Source organism: Oncorhynchus masou, unplaced genomic scaffold (genome assembly GCF_036934945.1).
Source record: "Oncorhynchus masou masou isolate Uvic2021 unplaced genomic scaffold, UVic_Omas_1.1 unplaced_scaffold_2669, whole genome shotgun sequence".
Lineage (NCBI taxonomy): Eukaryota > Metazoa > Chordata > Actinopteri > Salmoniformes > Salmonidae > Oncorhynchus > Oncorhynchus masou.
In genome coordinates, this window is record NW_027009104.1 from 1 (window position 1) to 16,116 (window position 16,116).

Sequence of the window (16,116 nt, forward strand, 5' to 3'; positions counted from 1 at the left end):
GCGAGAGAGAGGAGAAAGAGAGAGAGAGAGAGAGAGAGAGGAGAGAGAGAGAGAGAGAGAGGAGAAAGAGAGAGAGAGAGGGAGAAAGAGAGAGAGAGGAGAGACTAATAATAACATAACGTGAATGAAAACATAAAATAAAAATATGTGTGACGGATACCAGTCCATCTACCTTCTGAGAGAGCGTGGTAGAGAGATAAGGTTTACCTTCTGAGAGAGTGTGGTAGAGAGATGAGGTTTACCTTCTGAGAGAGTGTGGTAGAGAGATGAGGTTTACCTTCTGAGAGAGTGTGGTAGAAGCGATGAGGTTTACCTTCTGAGAGAGTGTGGTAGAGAGATGAGGTTTACCTTCTGAGAGAGCGTGGTAGAGAGATGAGGTTTACATTCTGAGAGAGCGTGGTAGAGAGATGAGGTTTACCTTCTGAGAGAGCGTGGTAGAGAGATGAGGTTTACCTTCTGAGAGAGTGTGGTAGAGCGATGAGGTTTACCTTCTGAGAGAGTGTGGTAGAGAGATGAGGTTTACCTTCTGAGAGAGAGCGTGGTAGAGAGATGAGGTTTACCTTCTGAGAGAGCGTGGTAGAGAGATGAGGTTTACACTCAGAGAGAGTGTGGTAGAGAGATGAGGTTTACACTCAGAGAGCGTGGTAGAGAGATGAGGTTTACCTTCTGAGAGAGCGTGGCAGAGAGATGAGGTTTACCTTCTGAGAGAGTGTGGTAGAGAGATGAGGTTTACCTTCTGAGAGAGTGTGGTAGAGAGATGAGGCTTTACCTTCTGAGAGAGTGTGGTAGAGAGATGAGGTTTACCTTCTGAGAGAGCGTGGGTAGAGAGATGAGGTTTACACTCAGAGAGAGTGTGGTAGAGAGATGAGGCTTACACTCAGAGAGAGTGTGGTAGAGAGATGAGGTTTACCTTCTGAGAGAGCGTGGTAGAGAGATGGGGTTTGGTCCACGGGGCCAGCCAAACTGACTGAACCACTTCTGTACGGCCTGCAAGCAATCAAAGCAATCACATTTAGCTATACAGCCTTTGTTCTATGCAGCAGTTGTCCCAGAGTGATTTCCAGTTGTTACCTGCAGGATGCTGTGGTAGTACAACCCCTCCTCTGAGTCCTGCCCTGAAACACTGGTATACCCTGCCTGCCACTGCTGCTGGTCAGTCACCATCCGTCTCTCTCACCCTCTGTCTCCTTCTGGGGCCAGTCCTCCTTCCTCAGGTCCTGGTCCTGCACTCCCAGTCCGACTCCTGCTGTCTTTCCAGAGTCTGAGACAGGTCAATATGTTTGATTCAACTTGGAATGCACAATGACCTCTGGGGTTATTGGCCGAGGATTATTATTGGTATTGCCTTTGTAGGGGAGAGCTGAAGAGTACTTCACCATCCCACTTCACATGGAGAATGTGTTGTTGTGATCAGATATGCCGCAGAGTGTAGCTGTAGAGGTGTGTCTCACCAGGTGGAGTAGGTGCATAGTGGAGGAGAAGGAAGCAAGGTAGGGAGGAGGAGGTGTAGCGAGAGAGAGGGCTGGGGAGTAAGCATGGCTGTAGCACCGCCTTCCCTGTCATCTGAGAGGGCCCTGATTCGGCCGCTGCAGCCGCTCAGACAACCTGAGTGACAACCACATGGACCAGTTAGGGTGGGGGGTGGAAGAACAGAGATACTTAGATTAGTAGACAGTCCTCCTCAGTGTGAGTGTATGAATGCTGTACACGGTGCAGTGTGTTGTGGGTACAGAACAGGACAGCAAGACGTACCACTCTTGAGGACTATCTGTTGCTCAGAGCGGTGCAGAGCCAGGTAGGGCCACACTGTCAACAAACTGTTATCTGCTGTAGCACAGACCTCCACCCTGGAACCTGGAAGAGACCGACAGATAGGAGAGAAATGAATACATCATGTACAACTCTGACTCAAGACAGGAGAGAGAGAGGAGGAGGAGAGAAATGAATACATCATGTACAACTCTGACTAAGACAGGAGGAGAGAGAGGAGGAGAGAAATGAATACATCATGTACAACTCTGACTAAGACAGGAGAGAGAGAGGAGGAGAGACATGAATACATCATGTACAACTCTGACTAAGACAGGAGAGAGAGAGGAGGAGAGAAATGAATACATCATGTACAACTCTGACTAAGACAGGAGAGAGAGAGGAGGAGAGAAATGAATACATCATGTACAACTCTGACTAAGACAGGAGAGAGAGAGGAGGAGAGAAATGAATACATCATGTACAACTCTGACTAAGACAGGAGAGAGAGAGGAGGAGAGAAATGAATACATCATGTACAACTCTGACTAAGACAGGAGAGAGAGAGAGGAGGAGAGAAATGAATACATCATGTACAACTCTGACTAAGACAGGAGAGAGAGAGGAGGAGAGAAATGAATACATCATGTACAACTCTGACTAAGACAGGAGAGAGAGAGAGGAGGAGAGAAATGAATACATCATGTACAACTCTGACTAAGACAGGAGAGAGAGAGGGAGGAGAGAAATGAATACATCATGTACAACTCTGACTAAGACAGGAGAGAGAGAGGAGGAGAGAAATGAATACATCATGTACAACTCTGACTAAGACAGGAGAGAGAGAGGAGGAGAGAAATGAATACATCATGTACAACTCTGACTAAGACAGGAGAGAGAGAGGAGGAGAGAAATGAATACATCATGTACAACTCTGACTAAGACAGGAGAGAGAGAGGAGGAGAGAAATGAATACATCATGTACAACTCTGACTAAGACAGGAGAGAGAGAGGAGGAGAGAAATGAATACATCATGTACAACTCTGACTAAGACAGGAGGAGAGAGAGGAGGAGAGAAATGAATACATCATGTACAACTCTGACTAAGACAGGAGAGAGAGAGGAGGAGAGAAATGAATACATCATGTACAACTCTGACTAAGACAGGAGAGAGAGAGGAGGAGAGAAATGAATACATCATGTACAACTCTGACTAAGACAGGAGAGAGAGAGGAGGAGAGAAATGAATACATCATGTACAACTCTGACTAAGACAGGAGAGAGAGAGGAGGAGAGAAATGAATACATCATGTACAACTCTGACTAAGACAGGAGAGAGAGGAGGAGAGAAAATGAATAAGATCATGTACAATCCCACTAAGACAGGAGAGAGAGAGGAGGAGAGAAATGAATACATCATGTACAACTCTGACTAAGACAGGAGAGAGAGAGGAGGAGAGAAATGAATACATCATGTACAACTCTGACTAAGACAGAGAGAGAGAGGAGGAGAAATGAATACATCATGTACAACTCTGACTAAGACAGGAGAGAGAGAGGAGGAGAGAAATGAATACATCATGTACAACTCTGACTAAGACAGGAGAGAGAGAGGAGGAGAGAAATGAATACATCATGTACAACTCTGACTAAGACAGGAGAGAGAGAGGAGGAGAGAAATGAATACATCATGTACAACTCTGACTAAGACAGGAGAGAGAGAGGAGAGAAATGAATACATCATGTACAACTCTGACTAAGACAGGAGGAGAGAGAGGAGGAGAGAAATGAATACATCATGTACAACTCTGGACTAAGACAGGGGAGAGAGAGGAGGAGAGAAATGAATACATCATGTACAACTCTGACTAAGACAGAAGAGAGAGAGGAGGAGAGAAATGAATACATCATGTACAACTCTGACTAAGACAGGAGAGAGAGGAGGAGAGAAATGAATACATCATGTACAACTCTGACTAAGACAGGAGAGAGAGAGGAGGAGAGAAATGAATACATCATGTACAACTCTGACTACACAGGAGAGAGAGGAGGAGAGAAATGAACATCATGTACAACTTGACTAAGACAGGAGAGAGAGGAGGAGAGAAATGAATACATCATGTACAACTCCTGACTAAGACAGGAGGAGAGAGAGGAGGAGAGAAATGAATACATCATGTACAACTCTGACTAAGACAGAGAGAGAGAGGAGGAGAGACATGAATACATCATGTACAACTCTGACTAAGACAGGAGAGAGAGGAGGAGAGAAATGAATACATCATGTACAACCCTGACTCAAGACAGGAGAGAGAGAGGAGGAGAGAAATGAATACATCATGGACTAAGACAGGAGAGAGAGGAGGGAGAGAAATGAATACATCATGTACAACTCTGACTAAGACAGAGGAGAGAGAGGAGGAGAGAAATGAATACATCATGTACAACTCTGACTAAGACAGGAGGAGAGAGGAGGAGAGAAATGAATACATCATGTACAACTCTGACTAAGACAGAGAGAGAGAGGAGGAGAGAAATGAATACATCATGTACAACTCTGACTAAGACAGGAGAGAGAGGAGGAGAGAAATGAATACATCATGTACAACTCTGACTAAGACAGGAGAGAGAGAGGAGGAGAGAAATGAATACATCATGTACAACTCTGACTAAGACAGAGAGAGAGAGGAGGAGAGAAATGAATACATCATGTACAACTCTGACTAAGACAGGAGAGAGAGAGGAGGAGAGAAATGAATACATCATGTACAACTCTGACTAAGACAGGAGAGAGAGAGGAGGAGAGAAATGAATACATCATGTACAACTCTGACTAAGACAGGAGGAGAGAGAGGAGGAGAGAAATGAATACATCATGTACAACTCTGACTAAGACAGGAGAGAGAGAGGAGGAGAGAAATGAATACATCATGTACAACTCTGACTAAGACAGGAGAGAGAGGAGGAGAGACATGAATACATCATGTACAACTCTGACTAAGACAGGAGAGAGAGAGGAGGAGAGAAATGAATACATCATGTACAACTCTGACTAAGACAGGAGAGAGAGAGGAGGAGAGAAATGAATACATCATGTACAACTCTGACTAAGACAGGAGAGAGAGAGGGAGGAGAGAAATGAATACATCATGTACAACTCTGACTAAGACAGGAGAGAGAGAGGAGAGAGAAATGAATACATCATGTACAACTCTGACTAAGACAGGAGAGAGAGAGGAGGAGAGAAATGAATACATCATGTACAACTCTGACTAAGACAGGAGAGAGAGAGGAGGAGAGAAATGAATACATCATGTACAACTCTGACTAAGACAGGAGAGAGAGAGGAGGAGAGAATGAATACATCATGTACAACTCTGACTAAGACAGGAGAGAGAGAGGAGGAGAGAAATGAATACATCATGTACAACTCTGACTAAGACAGGAGAGAGAGAGGAGGAGAGAAATGAATACATCATGTACAACTCTGACTAAGACAGGAGAGAGAGAGGAGGAGAGAATGAATACATCATGTACAACTCTGACTAAGACAGAGAGAGAGAGGAGGAGAGAAATGAATACATCATGTACAACTCTGACTAAGACAGGAGAGAGAGAGAGGAGGAGAGAAATGAATACATCATGTACAACTCTGACTAAGACAGGAGAGAGAGAGGAGGAGAGAAATGAATACATCATGTACAACTCTGACTAAGACAGGAGAGAGAGAGAGGAGAGAAATGAATACATCATGTACAACTCTGACTAAGACAGGAGAGAGAGAGAGGAGGAGAGAAATGAATACATCATGTACAACTCTGACTAAGACAGGAGAGAGAGAGGAGGAGAGAAATGAATACATCATGTACAACTCTGGACTAAGACAGGGAGAGAGAGGAGGAGAGAAATGAATACATCATGTACAACTCTGACTAAGACAGGAGAGAGAGGAGGAGAGAAATGAATACATCATGTACAACTCTGACTAAGACAGGAGAGAGAGAGGAGGAGAGAAATGAATACATCATGTACAACTCTGACTAAGACAGGAGAGAGAGAGGAGGAGAGAAATGAATACATCATGTACAACTCTGACTAAGACAGGAGAGAGAGAGGAGGAGAGAAATGAATACATCATGTACAACTCTGACTAAGACAGGAGAGAGAGGAGGAGAGAAATGAATACATCATGTACAACTCTGACTAAGACAGGAGAGAGAGAGGAGGAGAGAAATGAATACATCATGTACAACTCTGACTAAGACAGGAGAGAGAGAGACTAAGAGGGAGAGAGAGAAATGAATACATCATGTACAACTCTGACTAAGACAGGAGAGAGAGAGGAGGGAGAGAAATGAATACATCATGTACAACTCTGACTAAGACAGGAGAGAGAGAGAGGAGGAGAGAAATGAATACATCATGTACAACTCTGACTAAGACAGGAGAGAGAGAGGAGGAGAGAAATGAATACATCATGTACAACTCTGACTAAGACAGGAGAGAGAGAGGAGGAGAGAAATGAATACATCATGTACAACTCTGACTAAGACAGAGAGAGAGAGGAGGAGAGAAATGAATACATCATGTACAACTCTGACTAAGACAGGAGAGAGAGAGGAGGAGAGAAATGAATACATCATGTACAACTCTGACTAAGACAGGAGAGAGAGAGGAGGAGAGAAATGAATACATCATGTACAACTCTGACTAAGACAGGAGAGAGAGAGAGGAGAGAAATGAATACATCATGTACAACTCTGACTAAGACAGGAGAGAGAGAGGAGGAGAGAAATGAATACATCATGTACAACTCTGACTAAGACAGGAGAGAGAGAGGAGGAGAGAAAATGAATACATCATGTACAACTCTGACTAAGACAGGAGAGAGAGAGAGGAGGAGAGAAATGAATACATCATGTACAACTCTGGACTAAGACAGGAGAGAGAGAGGAGGAGAGAAAAGAATACATCATGTACAACTCTGACTAAGACAGGAGAGAGAGAGAGGAGAGAAATGAATACATCATGTACAACTCTGACTAAGACAGGAGAGAGAGAGGAGGAGAGAAATGAATACATCATGTACAACTCTGGACTAAGACAGGAGAGAGAGAGGAGGAGAGAAATGAATACATCATGTACAACTCTGGACTACACAGGAGAGAGAGAGGAGGAGAGAAATGAATACATCATGTACAACTCTGACTAAGACAGGAGAGAGAGAGGAGGAGAGAAATGAAATACATCATGTACAACTCTGACTAAGACAGGAGAGAGAGAGGAGGAGAGAAATGAATACATCATGTACAACTCTGACTAAGACAGGAGAGAGAGAGGAGGAGAGAAATGAATACATCATGTACAACTCTGACTAAGACAGGAGAGAGAGGGAGGAGAGAAATGAATACATCATGTACAACTCTGACTAAGACAGAGAGAGAGAGAGGAGAGAAATGAATACATCATGTACAACTCTGACTAAGACAGGAGAGAGAGAGGAGGAGAGAAATGAATACATCATGTACAACTCTGACTAAGACAGGAGAGAGAGAGGAGGAGAGAAATTAATACATCATGTACAACTCTGACTAAGACAGGAGAGAGAGAGGAGGAGAGAAATGAATACATCATGTACAACTCTGACTAAGACAGGAGAGAGAGAGGAGGAGAGAGAGGAGGAGAGAAATGAAATACATCATGTACAACTCTGGACTAAGACAGGAGAGAGAGAGAGGAGAGACAAGGCAAGAAGGGCCTTCTATGCCATCAAAAGGAACATAAAATTCAACATACCAATTAGGTTCTGGCTGCTAAAAAATACTTTGAATCAGTCATAGAGCCCATTGGCTCTTTACAGGGATAGGGAGGTCTGGGGTCCGCTCACCAACCAAGACTTCAAAATGGACAAACACCAAATTGAGACTGCATGCAGAATTCTGCAAAAATATCCTCCGTGTGCCAACGAGAACACCAAATAATGCCTGCAGAGCAGAATTAGGCCGATACCCACTAATGATCAAAATCCAGAAAAGAGCCGTTAAATTCTACAACCACCTAAAAGGAAGCGATTCCCAAACCTTCCATAACAAATCCAGCACCTACAGAGAGATGAATCTGGAGAAGAGTCTCCTAAGCAAGCTGGTCCTGGGGCTCTGTTCACAAACACAAACACACCCCACAGAGCCCCAGGACAGCAGCACAATTAGACTCAACCAAATCATGAGAAAGAAAAAAAGATAATTACTTGGAAAGAATTAACAAAAAAAGCAGAGCAAACTAGAATGCTGTTTGGCCCTAAATAGAGAGTACACAGTGGCAGAATACCTGACCACTGTGACTGACCCAAACTTAAGGAAAGCTTTGACTATGTACAGACTCAGTGGAGCATAGCCTTACATTGAAAGGCCGTAGGCAGACATGGCTCAAGAGAAGACAGGCTATGTGCTCACTGCCCACAAAATGAGGTGGAAACTGAGCTGCACTTTTAACCTCCTGCCAAATGTATGACCATATTAGAGACACATATTTCCCCAGATTACACAGATCCACAAAGAATTCGAAAAAAAATCCACCTTGATAAACTTCCATATCTACTGGGTGAAATACCAGTGTGACATTACAGCAGCAAGATTTGGAACCTGTTACCACAAGAAAAGGGCAACCAGTGAAGAACAAACACCATTGTAAATACAACCCATATTTATGCTTATTTATTTTCCCTTGTGTACCCTTAACCATTTGTACATCGTTGCAACACTGTATATACACTGCTCAAAAAAAATAACGCTAAAATAACACATCCTCGATGTGAATGAATGAAATATTCTTATTAAATACTTTTTTCTTTACATAGTTGAATGTGCTGACATCAAAATCACACAAATATTATCCATGGAAATCAAATTTATCAACCCATGGAAGTCTGGATTTGGAGTCACACTCAAAATTAAAGTGGAAAACCACACTACAGGCTGATCCAACTTTGATGTAACGTCCTTAAAACAAGTCAAAATGAGGCTCAGTAGTGTGTGTGGCCTCCACGTGCCTGTATGACCTCCCTACAACGCCTGGGCATGCTCTGATGAGGTGGCGGATGGTCTCCTGAGGGATCTCCTCCCAGACCTGGACTAAAGCATCCCCCAACTCCTGGACAGTCTGTGGTGCAACGTGGCGTTGGTGGATGGAGCGAGACATGATGTCCCAGATGTGCTCAATAGGATTCAGGTCTGGGGAACGGGCGGGCCAGTCCATAGCATCAATGCCTTCCTCTTGCAGGAACTGCTGACACACTCCAGCCACATGAGGTCTAGCATTGTCTTGCATTAGGAGGAACCCAGGGCCAAACGCACCAGCATATGGTCTCACAAGGGTCTGAGGATCTCATCTCAGTACTTAATGGCAGTCAGGCTACCTCTGGCGAGCACATGGAGGGCTGTGCGGCCCCCCAAAGAAATGCCACTCACACCATGACTGACCCACCGCCAAACCGGTCATGCTGGAGGATGTTGCAGGCAGCAGAACGTTCTCCACGGCGTCTCCAGACTCTGTCACGTCTGTCACATGTGCTCAGTGGGAACCTGCTGAAGAGCACAGGGCGCCAGTGGCGAATTTGCCAATCTTGGTGTTCTCTGGCAAATGCCAAACGTCCTGCACGGTGTTGGGCTGTAAGCACAACCCCCATCTGTGGACGTCAGGCCCTTATACCACCCTCATGGAGTCTGTTTCTGACCGTTTGAGCAGACAAATGCACATTTGTGGCCTGCTGGAGGTCAGTTTGCAGGGCTCTGGCAGTGCTCCTCCTGCTCTACCTTGCACAAAGGCGGAGGTAGCGGTCCTGCTGCTGGGTTATTTATTGTTTATTTCACTTTTGCATATTATCTACCTAGAGAGAGAGAGAGAAAGAAACAGAGAGAGAGAGAGAGAGCGAGCGAGCGAGAGAAAGAAACAGAGAGAGAAAGAGAGAGAGAGAAAGAAAGAGAGAGAGAGAGAGAGAAAGAAAAAACACAGAGAGAGAGAGACACAGAGAGAGAGACACAGCGAGAGGGAGACAGAGAGACAGAGAGACAGAGAGAGAGAGAGAGAGAGAGAAATAAACAGAGACAGAGAGAAAGAAAGAAACAGAGAGAGAGAGACACAGAGAGAGACAGAGAGACAGACAGAGAGACAGAGAGAGAGAGAGACAGAGAGAGAGAGAGAAAGAGAAAGACACAGAGAGAGAGAGACAGAGAGACAGAGAGAGAGAGACAGAGAGACAGAGAGAGAGAGAGACAGAGAGAGAGAGAGAGAGAGAGAGAAAGAGAGACAGAGAGACAGAGAGAGAGAGAGAGAGAGAGAGAGACAGACAGAGAGAGAGAAAGAGAAAGAGAGAGAGAAAGAAACAGAGAGAGATCTAGAGTGCAAAAGAGAGAGAGATAATGAACAGTATGTGTGGCTGACTGGGACGAGGTTTCCTAAGTATCCGTACCTGTTGTTGAGGTGGTCCAGGAATGTGATGTGTGAGCTGAGGTCCAGGGGCTGAGGGGAGCAGAAGGTCACTGTGCAGCTGATGGGGGTCTGGGGCTCTGTGTGGGTCTGGGGCTCTGTGTGGTTCTGGGGCTCTGTGTGGGTCTGGGGCTCTGTGTGGGTCTGGGGCTCTGTGTGGGTCTGGGGCTCTGTGTGGGTCTGGGGCTCTGTGTGGGTCTGGGGAGGGACGGTGCCGTTGTGGGGCATGCTGACTGAGAGGGGTTTCACCCGACTGCCATCCTTCAGAACCATCTCCTCCACCTCCACACGCAGACAGGAACCACTAGGGTCAGAAGGCAAAGGTCACAGAGGTGAGACTGTATTGCACTATATGGGATTTTAATATATGACTCTATAATGGGACTCTATAATGGGACTCTATAATGGGACTCTATAATGGGACTCTATAATGGGACTCTATAATGGGACCCTATAATGGGACTCTATAATGGGACCCTATAATGGGACTCTATTCTGTATTATTACTGTATGGAAATACAGAACTGTTTATCTGGAGCTGTAACACTGCTGGATCAGGTTATAAATACACAGGCTACCTATCAAAGCATAGAGATCATTACTGTACTACAGTAAACAGTCAGTTAGTGGGTGGAAGCCCATCATGACAGGCAGGTGGATGGGTGGTACAGACCTGGGGTACCCGGTGGGGAGCAGGAAGAGGGTGGTGGTGGAGGGTGTGTCCAGAGGGACAGGGGTGAGGAGGACTCGAGGGGAGGAAGGTGATGCTGGGGGGTGAGGGGTGGCACTGAGAGACAGCACCCTGTAGGGGTGAGGGACTCCCCCTCCTCCCCCTCTCTCCTCCTGCCCCTCCTCAGACAGAAACAGAGGGAGGGACACTCGATCTGACCCGCTGTCACTGGAAGAAAGAGTGAAGATGCAGAACAAAACACATAAAAAAAACAGAACCTCCATGAAATTATTCAGTAGCAGCAGGACTCTAAACATAACACCACTTTTGAGGTCGGAAAACCTGGAGTGGTGCAGAGGTCTAAGGCACTGCATCTCAGTGCTAGAGGCGTCACGACAGACCCTGGTTCGATTACAGGCTGTATCACAACCGGCCGTGATTGGGAGTCCCATAGGACGGCGCACAATTGTCCGGGTTTGGCCGACATTGTAAATAATAATTTGCTCTAACTGACTTGTCATGTTAAATAAATAAAAACGATGAACTTTGGAGTGTTGTTATTATTATTATATTAACTGTCCACCAAAAGTGAGCTCTGAGGGTGAGGTGAGAGAGGGGTTAACCTGGTGTGACTCTCTCAGGAGAGAGGAGACAGTGACAGACACACGCTGCAGTGGCTCCAGTGTCCCAGCGGTAGGACAGACAGTGAACAGCCCTCATTGCTGCTGGTGCTACTGCCCCCTCCTGGTGTTACTGCAGCGCTGCAGTCAATCCTCCAGCTCACCCTCTTGTCAGACACGTTCCTCAGCTCTACGGTCTGGAGACAACAGAGGAGAAGAGCTTCCAGCTGGTTGTAGATCAGCCCAACAACACACAAACTGCCTCTCAGTTGGGAATATCAAGCTCTCTCTCTCTGCCAGCCATGAGAAACATCTGCCATTCAGAATCTACCTGCTTTAGAAGTTGGTGGAGTGGTGAGGTGATGGTAGCTACCTGAGTTTGTGAGGTAGTAGTAACTGAGCCAAAGGGCTCCAGATCAAACTGGAGACTTGATGGGGACATCTCCAGCGGGACACACAGGGCTGAGGGACACACAGGGACAGAATTTCCTAAGTGCTAATTACACAGCTCCTAAACCCCTCTTATTTTCAAACTATTGTCTTATCACAGCTCCTAAACCACTCTTATCTTCAACCTATTGTCTTATCACAACTCCTAAACCACTCTTACCTTCACCCTATTGTCTTATCACAGCTCCTAAACCCTCTTAGCTTCAACCTATTGTCTTATCTCAGCTCCTAAACCCTCTTATCTTCAACCTATTGTCTTATCTCAGCTCCTAAACCCCTCTTATTTTTTCAACCTATTGTCTTATCTCAGGTCCTAAACCCCTCTTATCTTCAACCTATTGTCTTATCTCAGGTCCTAAACCACTCTTATCTTCAACCTATTGTCTTATCACAGCTCCTAAACCCCTCTTATCTTCAACCTATTGTCTTATCTCAGGTCCTAAACCCCTCTTAACTTCAACCTATTGTCTTATCTCAGGTCCTAAACCCCTCTTATCTTCAACCTATTGTCTTATCTCAGGTCCTAAACCACTCTTATCTTCAACCTATTTTCTTATCTCAGAGCCTGGAATGCTGAGTGTGTAGTGTCATTACTGTCTAGTATACTGCAGGGACAGAAACAACATAGCACATTGTGAGGTCATATGGAGTCTTACAAGTATTGGAAACAACGTTGGACGTGGATACAGTGGGAACATGTAGGTCTGAGAAAGTGTGATTTAATTGATGTTTGTGGAAATGTATGTAAATGTTAAGTTGTTTCTTGTTTTTGTCTGTTGTTTGTTTACTGTCAAGGAAAAGCAGCAAGAAAAGTTTATAAAAAATAAATAATAATAGTAATATATATATATGGCTCTCAATATAAATATATATATATTAAGTATACTGCAGGGACAGAATATCTCAGTCCATCTGTTCAGGCCAATGGTTCAGGCAGGCAACTGACACTTTCTGACACTGTATCTCCCACCCCTCTAACCTGTGGCCTGCACCCTGCGTGAGAGCGTCTCCATGGCGATGGGCAGCGGGCGCGGGGTGACGATGTGTTGGTCCCGGGAAGAGGAGGACTTGAGGACAGAGCTGGGAGGGGCGGAGGAGGAGGAAGAGGAGGAGGGAGGCATGCCCACACCGTTGACCGTCACAGGCAGGTTGAAGTCATACGCTGCCACCTGCAGGACAAACATAGGAACTACCGACTGATAGAGATGGGATGGGGTTTGGGTCAGTTCAGTTTGGTGTAATGGTGAGGTTAGGATCATGATTATGGTGGGGAGAACTTATCCTTGATGTCTCTGTGTTCAGGGAAAACATGTCTATTATAAACACAGATGTAGGTGGAGTACTGTGGAAGGTGGTTGATGTGTTGGTGATTAATAGACACAGATGTAGGTGGAGTACTGTGGAAGGTGGTTGATGTGTTGGTGATTAATAGACACAGATGTAGGTGGAGTACTGTGGAAGGTGGTTGATGTGTTGGTGATTAATAGACACAGATAGATGTAGGTGGAGTACTGTGGAAGGTGGTTGATGTGTTGGTGATTAATAGACACAGATGTAGGTGGAGTACTGTGGAAGGTGGTTGATGTGTTGGTGATTAATAGACACAGATAGATGTAGGTGGAGTACTGTGGAAGGTGGTTGATGTGTTGGTGATTAATAGACACAGATGTAGGTGGAGTACTGTGGAAGGTGGTTGATGTGTTGGTGATTAATAGACACAGATAGATGTAGGTGGAGTACTGTGGAAGGTGGTTGATGTGTTGGTGATTAATAGACACAGATGTAGGTGGAGTACTGTGGAAGGTGGTTGATGTGTTGGTGATTAATAGACACAGATAGATGTAGGTGGAGTACTGTGGAAGGTGGTTGATTGATGTGTTGGTGATTAATAAACACAGATGTAGGTGGAGTACTGTGGAAGGTGGTTGATTGATGTGTTGGTGATTAATAAACACAGATGTAGGTGGAGTACTGTGGAAGGTGGTTGATGTGTTGGTGATTAATAGACATGTAGATGTAGGTGGAGTACTGTGGAAGGTGGTTGATGTGTTGGTGATTAATAAACACAGATGTAGGTGGAGTACTGTGGAAGGTGGTTGATGTGTTGGTGATTAATAGACACAGATAGATGTAGGTGGAGTACTGTGGAAGGTGGTTGGTGTGTTTTTGGTGATTAATAAACACAGATAGATGTAGGTGGAGTACTGTGGAAGGTGGTTGATTGATGTGTTGGTGATTAATAGACACAGATAGATGTAGGTGGAGTACTGTGGAAGGTGGTTGATGTGTTGGTGATTAATAAACACAGATAGATGTAGGTGGAGTACTGTGGAAGGTGGTTGATTGATGTTGGTGATTCTAGGACACAGATAGATGTAGGTGGAGTACTGTGAAGGTGGTTGATGTGTTAGTGATTAATAGACACAGATAGATGTAGGTGGAGTACTGTGGAAGGTGGTGATGTTGGTGATTAATAGGACACAGATGTAGGTGGAGTACTGTGGAAGGTGGTTGATGTGTTGGTGATTTAGACACAGATAGATGTAGGTGGAGTACTGTGGAATTGATGTGTTGGTGATTAATAGACACAGATAGATGTAGGTGAGTACTGTGGAAGGTGGTTGATGTGTTGGTGATTAATAGACACAGATAGATGTAGGTGGAGTACTGTGGAAGGTGGTTGATGTGTTAAGATTAATAGACACAGATAGATGTAGGTGGAGTACTGTGGAAGGTGGTTGATGTGTTGGTGATTAATAGACACAGATAGATGTAGGTGGAGTACTGTGGAAGGTGGTTGATGTGTTGGTGATTAATAAACACAGTTGTAGGTGGAGTACTGTGGAAGGTGGTTGATGTGTTGGTGATTAATAAACACAGATGTAGGTGGGAGTACTGTGGAAGGTGGTTGATGTTGGTGATTAATAAACACAGATGTAGGTGGAGTACTGTGGAAGGTGGTTGATGTGTTGGTGATTAATAGGTGAAAATGAGTATAGATGAGGGATAATGAAAACAGAGGAGGGAGGATGGAGCCCTTACTTGTTTAGGAGAACACCAGGCAACACTGGGCAGTCTGCTGCTCCTGTAGGTCCATCACAAACACGTCTGGCTCCTGGCTCGACCTGTAACACACCAACACCTGGCTCTCAATATTAGGCCTGCAGTTTAGTAATCCATACATCTAAATTGAACTAGGCTGACAGTTTATGACAGTCTATCTTCTCAGAGCATTTCAGTCACAGTCTATTTGTCTATCAATCAATCAATCAAATACATACCTGCAGAGTGTGGAGGGAGGTGGATGGTGAAGTCAGTGTGTTCTGACAGGTCAAACTGGACCCGGGCCAGGGCAGAGGATCGGTTCCTCAGGGAGAACGGAACGCCACGACTGGAACCAGAATACACCCCGTGGAACAGGAAGGATGTCTGAGAGGAGGAGGAGGAGGAGGAGGATAACAAAGATGGAGAGATGTTTCTGAGAGGAGGAGGAGGAGGATAACTAAGATGGAGAGATGTTTCTGAGAGGAGGAGGAGGAGGATAACTAAGATGGAGAGATGTTTCTGAGAGGAGGAGGAGGATAAGTAAGAAGGAGAGATGTTTCTGAGAGGAGGAGGAGGAGGATAAGTAAGATGGAGAGATGTTTCTGAGAGGAGGAGGAGGATAACAAAGATGGAGAGATGTTTCTGAGAGGAGGAGGAGGAGGATAAGTAAGATGGAGAGATGTTTCTGAGAGGAGGAGGAGGAGGATAAGTAAGACAGAGATGTTTCAGAGAGGAGGAGGAGGAGGATAAGTAAGACGGAGAGATGTTTCTGAGAGGAGGAGGAGGATAACTAAGACGGAGAGATGTTTCAGAGAGGAGGAGGAGGATAAGTAAGACTGAGAGATGTTTCAGAGAGGAGGAGGAGGAGGATAAGTAAGATGGAGAGATGTTTCTGAGAGGAGGAGGAGGAGGATAAGTAAGATGGAGAGATGTTTCTGAGAGGAGGAGGAGGATAAGTAAGATGGAGAGATGTTTCTGAGAGGAGGAGGAGGAGGATAAGTAAGATGGAGAGATGTTTCTGAGAGGAGGAGGAGGAGGATAAGTAAGATGGAGAGATGTTTCTGAGAGGAGGAGGAGGAGGATAAGTAAGATGGAGA

General features: G+C 45.1%; 1 pseudogene; it reads right to left on the reverse strand.

Annotated features, from left to right (window-relative positions):
- Positions 1-277: 277 nt before the first annotated feature.
- The window catches only part of LOC135533800 (cilia- and flagella-associated protein 47-like), a 41,962-nt pseudogene continuing 26,123 nt past the window's right edge, over positions 278-16,116 (reverse strand).